General features: G+C 48.8%; 1 pseudogene; it reads left to right on the top strand.

Moving 5' to 3' along the window:
• The first annotated feature begins 4,781 nt into the window (after positions 1 to 4,781).
• Positions 4,782 to 5,631, top strand: LOC144166636 (large ribosomal subunit protein uL1 pseudogene; annotated as a pseudogene).
• The last annotated feature ends 2,198 nt before the right edge of the window (positions 5,632 to 7,829 follow it).

Genomic DNA, 7,829 nt, shown 5'->3' with positions numbered 1-7,829 from the left:
CAACAGACCTTTTCGCCAGGCCCACCACTTGTGATGAACTTATGCACCGAATACAGAAGAAAAGAGAGAGAAAGAGAAATAAACGTTATTCCAATTCGTAGTTAGGAGGGGGCGGGGACCAGTAGTTCCAGCTTGCCGGTGACCAAGGCAGCCAGTTCCGCCAGACTTTTCTGCATCTGCGGGTCTCGGCTAGCCAGTGCCGCTTCCATTGCTCGGTTGTACGGACGCGTATTTCCAAACGCTTCGCTGCACATAGCATCCACGTGACATGTCTGTTCGCGCGATGGAGAACGGTAAATTAACGGGGTGATTGGCTGCGCCCCTAACCTAAAGCGAACTAAAACGTACCTAATCACCGTTATTAACAAAAACAAGGCGTATATTTGAGTTTACGGAAAAAATAAAATTTATAAAAAAATTAAGCAACGAAAAAAATTAAGAAATAGACCCGCTGGGGCTTGAAACCGAGGCGTCAGCGCCAGTACTCAGTATTCTGCATCAAAGCCACAGAGCCCGAACGGTGGGCTTGTTTTAGCAGGCGCTCAAAAGAATAGCGCGCGCAGTGACATCACACATGTCACGTGGGTGCACGTTCTGTGCAGCGAAGCGTTTGGAAACACGCCGTTCGAATTAATGGGAAGGGATCTTTGTTACATGCCCAGATGATATGAATAAGGTTGCCAGTCAAGCGACATGCAGGGCAGTTGGGGGATTGATACAGGATGGGGTGCATTAGGTGCACTTTGACGCGACAAACAGGGCGAAGGGCTTGTTTGAATTAGGCGCCATAAGCGTTCTTCAGAATAAAAGTAGGTGAGATGAGCCGGCGAGAATTAGCGGCGGGAGAGGCAGTAATGCGCAGTTATTTCCTGACAGCTAACCAAGCTGTCTTGGGCTGATCGCCCGGGCTCCATGCAGCCGGGCTCCACGGGCTCAGCCGGGCTCCGCGGCTGAGGTTATCTGGCTCTTCGGACAGTGATTTCTGGAGCTGCTTTGTTGGGTGCCTCGTTGCCCCCCCAGCCCTGTATGGGCAGGAGTCCAGATCAGCTCCACGGGGTCGGAATGAGGATTTTGAACAAGAATTTAGAGCACCTAAGGTGAGCTGGTACCTCTGGCGAAGTTTTGAATGGCCGTTCTTAAATCAGAGATGGTGTTTGGGGAGGGTTGGGGGTGGGGGTTGGCCGCTGCGTTAGTGCTAGGGCAATTACCGCTTCCTCCGCTGTTGCCGGTGAGGGTGGGGAATTAGTGCTGAATGTGGCCGGCGCGGCAGCGTAAGCGTCTTGGTGTCGTTGTCTGCCGCGTTTACGTAAAGTTCTCAGTCAGGACCCGTGCTCGTTGTTCCCTGCGTGTTTTGTTGTGCGCTGGGTGCATATTGCGTGGGAGAGGGCGGGTGAAGAGGTGTGCATGACTGCTTGGGGAATGGGGACTTTGGGATCAGTTAGCGGAGCTCGCAGATTTAATCTATGCAGGATTTGTTGACCAGTGGGTGTTATCGATAGGCTTTTAAGTTGATTGACTCTACGGGCCTCGACTATTTCTTCTGTAGTGTTGTAGATGCCCAGCTGTTCCGATCTGGCAGTGGGAGTGCTGTAGTATAAATGAAAAGCATGTTTTGTATATCCGGCGTATGAGACTTAATTTTTGGCAACTCTGTTTGAGAAGCATCGAGGTATGGCAGAGAACAGTAATGCGGCTTATTACAAATGCCTGCATTAGGAGTATTCCTCTGCTTCTTTGAGGCATTTGTGGCAAGCTGTGATACTCTGTAATATGTCGGTGGTTTGAGTTACCTGGGACTTTAATTGCGTTATAAAGCAGGTGCTTGGCTGTTGCGCTGGACAGTTAAGGCCCAGATCTTTATGCTAGCGACCTCCAACACTCCCACATTTCCAACGTGGATTTTTATACTGGGAGGTGTTTTTGCACCCGACTTAGCTGGAAGGACAAGAAGTTGTGTATATGGGGAGCATTCTCATTCGACCTTGCGAGCTTCGTCAGCGACAATTCGGGCACCCGTTTGTAGAGTGTCTTCGATTTGGCCGTCACTGCCCCCTGATGCCCACAGGGTAATGTCGGCGTAGATGCTGTGTCGTAAATTGGGGTCCTGCTCAAGTTGCCGAGGGATGTTTAGCAGAACAAGATTGAAAAGAAGTGGTGACAGAGCTTCGCCTTGTAGGGTGCCTAAAGAGTGAAAAGTCATGGCCCCCGAGGATATGTCACTAATCTGGAATATTGCCGTTCCAGCCGTTAAGAAGTTTTTGATATAATTGTACGTTGGATGTCCCGGGGCTCTGATACCAAGTTGAGAAGTATGGCTAAATGGGATACTCTAATTAAAGCTTTACCCTCTTACCTTTACCTTCACCGATTTAAACCAGTGGTATCCAGTTTCAATAAAAAAGGTCTACCGTTACTGCGGCTTCCCCGAAACGATAGTTTAATTGCATAATATAGGGTGCACCCTGTTTATTAAACGGTATCTGCGTTATGTTTAAATATGCCCACCTACTGTGGGATGTTTTGTTTTATTACCGTAAATTGTAAATATTCTTGCCGCATTAAATATACGCGCTTATAATGCCCTGTACTCGACCAAGTCACTGCGTCTTGTCACTAGCACAATCTGGACTGAGTGCTAAAAGTTGCTGTCTTTATAGCGGAACAAATGTTCTGCATTATTTTTCAATGGGAAAGCATTAGTTAGCTATTCTGGTATACAAAATGGCTGCCTGCTGAAATGATAAGAAAACCGACAAATGATTCTTGGGATAACATCACAATTCCCAAGAAAGCTTTTAAATGCACTAACTAACGGGGTTGAAAGAATGGTTTAGGTTTAACGCTTGTGAAACTAGTTATCACAAGTGTTTCAAGTGTTTCGGGAATGTCTGCCTTTGCTTGAGATTTCGCAGCCTGCCTTATCTACTGATTGATTATATACAGCCTTTCACTTTCGCTGAAGGGCACGCATAGACAGCCCGGCCGGCGCTGAGCGATCAAGCGCAGGCAAAGCAGCCGTTTCCCCTCGCCTGGTCACGTGGTACCCCAGAGCGAGGCTCCGAGCAAGCGGAGCGGTAAAAAGAGAGGCGCAGCTTGCACACCGACGGATGAAGGTCACGTGCGACACGATGAATGATCTTGGAAGGTGTAGCCTAATCAATCTTTTGCGCTAAAGATGAGTAAATTTGGTTCCAGCTAAAATACGAATCAGGGTCCGCCGGAATCCAAGATGAGCTCTGAGCCCCTGGACCTCCACACTTCGGTGTTTCCAGCTGAATGAGGTTGGCTATACTGAATGGGTCGTGGCCTTCGACTTAAAAACTTGTGTTTGTTGTGTGTACTGTTGCCTTTTGAAGTAATTTCAGGGGAAAAAATTCAGCGACTAGCAAAGCATGTTTAGACTACTAGCACCGACAGGGAGATTGGCCAAGCTTCTCAGTAGTTGTAACGAATCAATACTCCGTTTCAAGATGGGTACAAGCCCGGCACTGTTGGTGCGATGAAAAATGTTAATTAAACGCATTGATTCACCGCGCCCCACCTCTACAACAACCTAAAAGATAGCAAATCACTTTTGTTTACGAAAAGAGTGCGAAGAATTCAGCTGAGAGAACATATTTGAATAAAAAAAAATCACGGGTCTTGCGAAAAATATGTTGGCAGTGCTGTGACTCGAACCAGGGGTGTTTGTTCCAAAACCCACGATTCAACACTTCGCGTAAAAATACTCCACGAAGGCTATATGTTATTCGCACCGCGTAGCCTACATGTCGGTTGTCTCGAGAGACATTCACAAAATACTGTATGACCTTGCCCTTTCCGAACATCCTGGATCCGCTCACATTGCGGCGGATAGTGCCTAGCGCCTCACGGTTGTTCCATGACCGCTGCTACTGCTGACAAACGATTCACGTGAACAACTCCAGTAAACCCTTTTTTTTTTTTGCTTTCACGTCATATTCAGAGGGGGTAGTGAAAAGAATGCATCCTTTTTTTCTATTTAATAAATGTGCAAGGAAATATCGTTAAACAAAATCTATCAAGCAGTGCTCATTTTAATAAAATGATTTGTTTCATGAAAGAAATTTCTGAGAGGCTTCAGCAAATGTGCGAAATGCCCTTTCCGTATATGCCATTGCAGAAAAGCTGCGTCTAATTTCACGGCAGCCGTGAGAATTACCTCCGGGAAATTCTCACGTCAGTTTCCATAAAAGCTGGCTGGCCTCAGATTTATTGAATAACATTAAGTCCCAACGTAACCTAACGTAACATAACCTCACCGAACCTAACGTAATCTAACAGAATGTGTCATAACCTACCCAAATCTAGCCAACCCGCAACGAATCCATTCTAACCCAGCCCAACGACACAGAAGACAACCTATATTAAACGTAATTCAACCCATTCTAGAAGCCCTGCGCATCGATCTCTTGATATAGAAAAAAACCAGAGTAAAAAAAAAGCATTAACGAAATCACGTTGATCGAAGAATTCCGAAAGCTAAAAAAAAACATCACAATGTCGGACCCGAAGATGAGCCTTTTCGTTTAAAACCACGCACTATACCACAACGCTACAGGGGCTTTAAAAGAAAAACAGCGCTACAGGGGCAGCTGCAAACTCGGCTTTTTCGAGAATATGTATCCCATAGAATCTCCAGGTAGCGTTAGCCAATGAGAGGCAACCGCCGTAAGAAATTTCTGACGGTAACTCCCACGGTTGCCCTGCTAATAGACACTGCCTTGGAGAAAATCATCACCACGTGAACCTCGATGCCTGTTATGGCTCTGGCCAATGCCCTAGAGTGGCAGCATACTACGCTTCGCAAAGACATCAAAACTATCGTCATCGCCATCATCATCATCAACATCACCCTGGTATGCGCCTAAACGCGATGACTCAGCCTGTCTTTGAGGCGCAGGACTAAATGTTCCTGGTGTCCACGAAACGTTGCGTGTGCAGCCACCAGCAAACAGCGGAATCATGAACACTTACGTGCTCCCCAAAACGGTGCACGAATGCGTCGGCGAGCTCCTCGGTCAGTCGGCACTCAAACGGCGCAGATTCGTCGAGACGGTGAAGCTTCACATCACCCTCTGCGATCCTCGCAGGCACGAGGGCTTCAGCGGCTGCATCAAGCTCAAGCACGCTCCCAAGCTTCGCTTCAGGTTGTGCATCTTGGGCGACCAGCAGCACTGCGAAGAGGCGAGGGCCAACGGCCTGGCCTGCAGGAACAGGGAGTCCATCCTCGCGGTGAGCACGAGGAAGAGACGGCTCGAGAGGCTTACGAAGAAGTACGACGCCTTCCTAGCGTCTCCCTCCGTATACGAAGAAATTCCCGAGGATCTGCTCGACGCCCTGAGCGCGTCGTACAAGGACCCGATTCGTCTGACGCACGAAGAGTCAATGATGACCAAGGTCGACGAGGTGAAGACTCTCGTCTTCCTCAAGCCCAGAACAAGGTCGCTCGTCGTGGTCACCGTGGGAAACGTGGGGATGCCGAGGGACGAGCTGGCGGAGAACGTTTGCACGGCCATTGAAAAGCTGGACGACCGCCTGAAAGGCAACTGGACAAACATCCTCAACCTGCACCTGAAGACGTGCGGAGGAGACCCGCGCCTAATTTACTGAGGTTTCGAGTCGGGGATATTTTCTTATTCGCATCCGTGGCTCGCTTTTATTGGACGATTCGAACAAATCAATGCGAAATACCAGTAAATCGATGATAATGAACGTTGAAGCTTCTAAGGCGCGTAATGACGACGCTACTATATTTTAAATACGTGGCCATATTTTTCAACAATTTTTCGTCTGCTTCTTTTTGGTTGACCTTAAGATTCTGAATTCCTAGCGAAAATAAACATATATGCGCAAACCGTCCTACACTTCCGCTTCTGGCCAGTTATATATGCAGTGTGCATCAATGAATTATTTCAATTCGTTGGAGGTATACCATTTACCATGCATGGTATCTGCTGGAAGTGCTAAATAAAAATAGAGAAAGAAATGAGGTGTTTCCACCAGACCGCGTGGTTTCCAGGCGCCAGTCTGAGTACAGATTTGTGGAGAATTTATGCTTTGTGCAGGACTTGCCGCAAATCGAGAAGACCTGTTTTCTCTATCGGCTGTCGGATTACCGCGTGCTGAACGCGTCGTGATTCGTGACCACACACGTCAAGTTCGCCGCTTTGTCAGTGGTCGCGCCCTGAGCAAGAACATTCACGAAAATTTTTAAGTTCGCAGGTTTAACGCGCCGACGCTGCACAGGCGATGAGACGCGCCGTAGGGAAGGGCTCCGGGTTGATTTTTACCACAAGGGGATCTATAACGTGTTCTGAAATCTCGACACACAAGCGTTGTCGCTTTTCGCCTCAGTCAGAGAAGCAGCCACCACGGCAGGAAGTTGGTGGAACATACTGAAGAAACAATAGCGCAAAAGATGGGACGAAGGAACGCGGTACAACCAACGGGCGCTAACTTCCACCTAAATTTTAGTTGAAGAAACAAAGATTTTTATACACAGAAAGAGAGAGAGAGAGAGAGAGAGAGAGAGAGAGAGAGAGAGAGAGAGAGAGAGAGAGAGAGAGAGAGAGAGAGAGAGAGAGAGAGAGAGAGAGAGAGAGAGAGAGAGAGAGAGAGAGAGAGAGAGAGAGAGAGAGAGAGAGTTTGCCAGCTGTGTTGCTTAGTCGTTGGCCGTGACCCCTTGCAGCGTCCTCAGCCAGCTGGACGGCCCGGAGTTGATCTTCCGGGCGGGATCTGACAAGCACGGCCTCCCACTACTCACTGTAAAAGATTGTGCGGCCATTTGTGATCGCCTCCGGACACTGCCATAACATGTGCGCCAGGTCCGCTGGTTGCTGACATCTATGACACTCAGGGGAGTAGCGCCCTGGGTAGCAATAGCTGTACACAAGTGGGTTTGGATACGAGTGGGTCTGTAGGAGTCGCCAGACCACCGAATGCCGTCTACTGAGGGATGGTTGCGCGGGTGGGAAGTGGGCCCGTTCTAAACGATAATGACCGGTGATGTCACTGTACGACAATAGCCTGTCCCTGCCGCTGACATGGGTAACGAGTTCCGCATCGGAAGTGCCGTCCGCTCGGTCGGTAAAGCCTCGAGCGGCTTCGTGCGCAGACTCGTTCCCTGCAAGGCCGGAGTGGGCAGGGGTCCAAATTAAGTTTACCTTGCCTGTCCGGTTTTCGAGGTGGAGACCAGAATTCAGGATTGCGGACACCTTCCTTGATATGTGTCCTCGTGAGAAATTTAGAATTGCTGATTTGGAGTAGCTCATGATTTCCGAGGGCGGCCGCTGCGTATCAGTCAAAGCTGGGTCTTAGGGTGTTTTGTACGTGTTCCTGAGTTCCCTTTGATATTGCTCATAATAGTACATACGTTTTAAAGCGAAGCTTCAGTGTTCTCACTGATGGCGTCGGTAACGCGAAAACGCCCTGCAGGAAAGCCAACTTTCTGTGACGATGATGATGAATGATCGTGCACGTACGTGAAGTGAAAGAAAAAAAAAACGCTTCAGCGGCCGGAATCGCGCCTGAGTCTATTAAGTTAGACAGCCGGCGTCTATCCCATTGCTCCATATCGACATGGTCGAAACTCCCTCAGTCCAAACTCAGACGACAACCAAATAATCCGTCACGACAAAGCTTCGCGTTCAACCATCGCCGTCGTTAGACGGAGGGGTGCATGATTTGCCGCGGTGGATTACCACGGAACAACTATATCGGCGCGCACAGAGGCGGCGGGACGGTGAGCGGGCGCGGAAGCATCGTGCGCTCAGTGTGCGCATTGATTGACTCGTTGCCCTAGCAACCTG

Source organism: Haemaphysalis longicornis, unplaced genomic scaffold, assembly GCF_048455015.1.
Source record: "Haemaphysalis longicornis isolate Haplotype H1 unplaced genomic scaffold, Haemaphysalis longicornis Haplotype H1 scaffold_18, whole genome shotgun sequence".
NCBI lineage: Eukaryota > Metazoa > Arthropoda > Arachnida > Ixodida > Ixodidae > Haemaphysalis > Haemaphysalis longicornis.
This window is presented reverse-complemented; position numbering and strand designations above follow the sequence as displayed.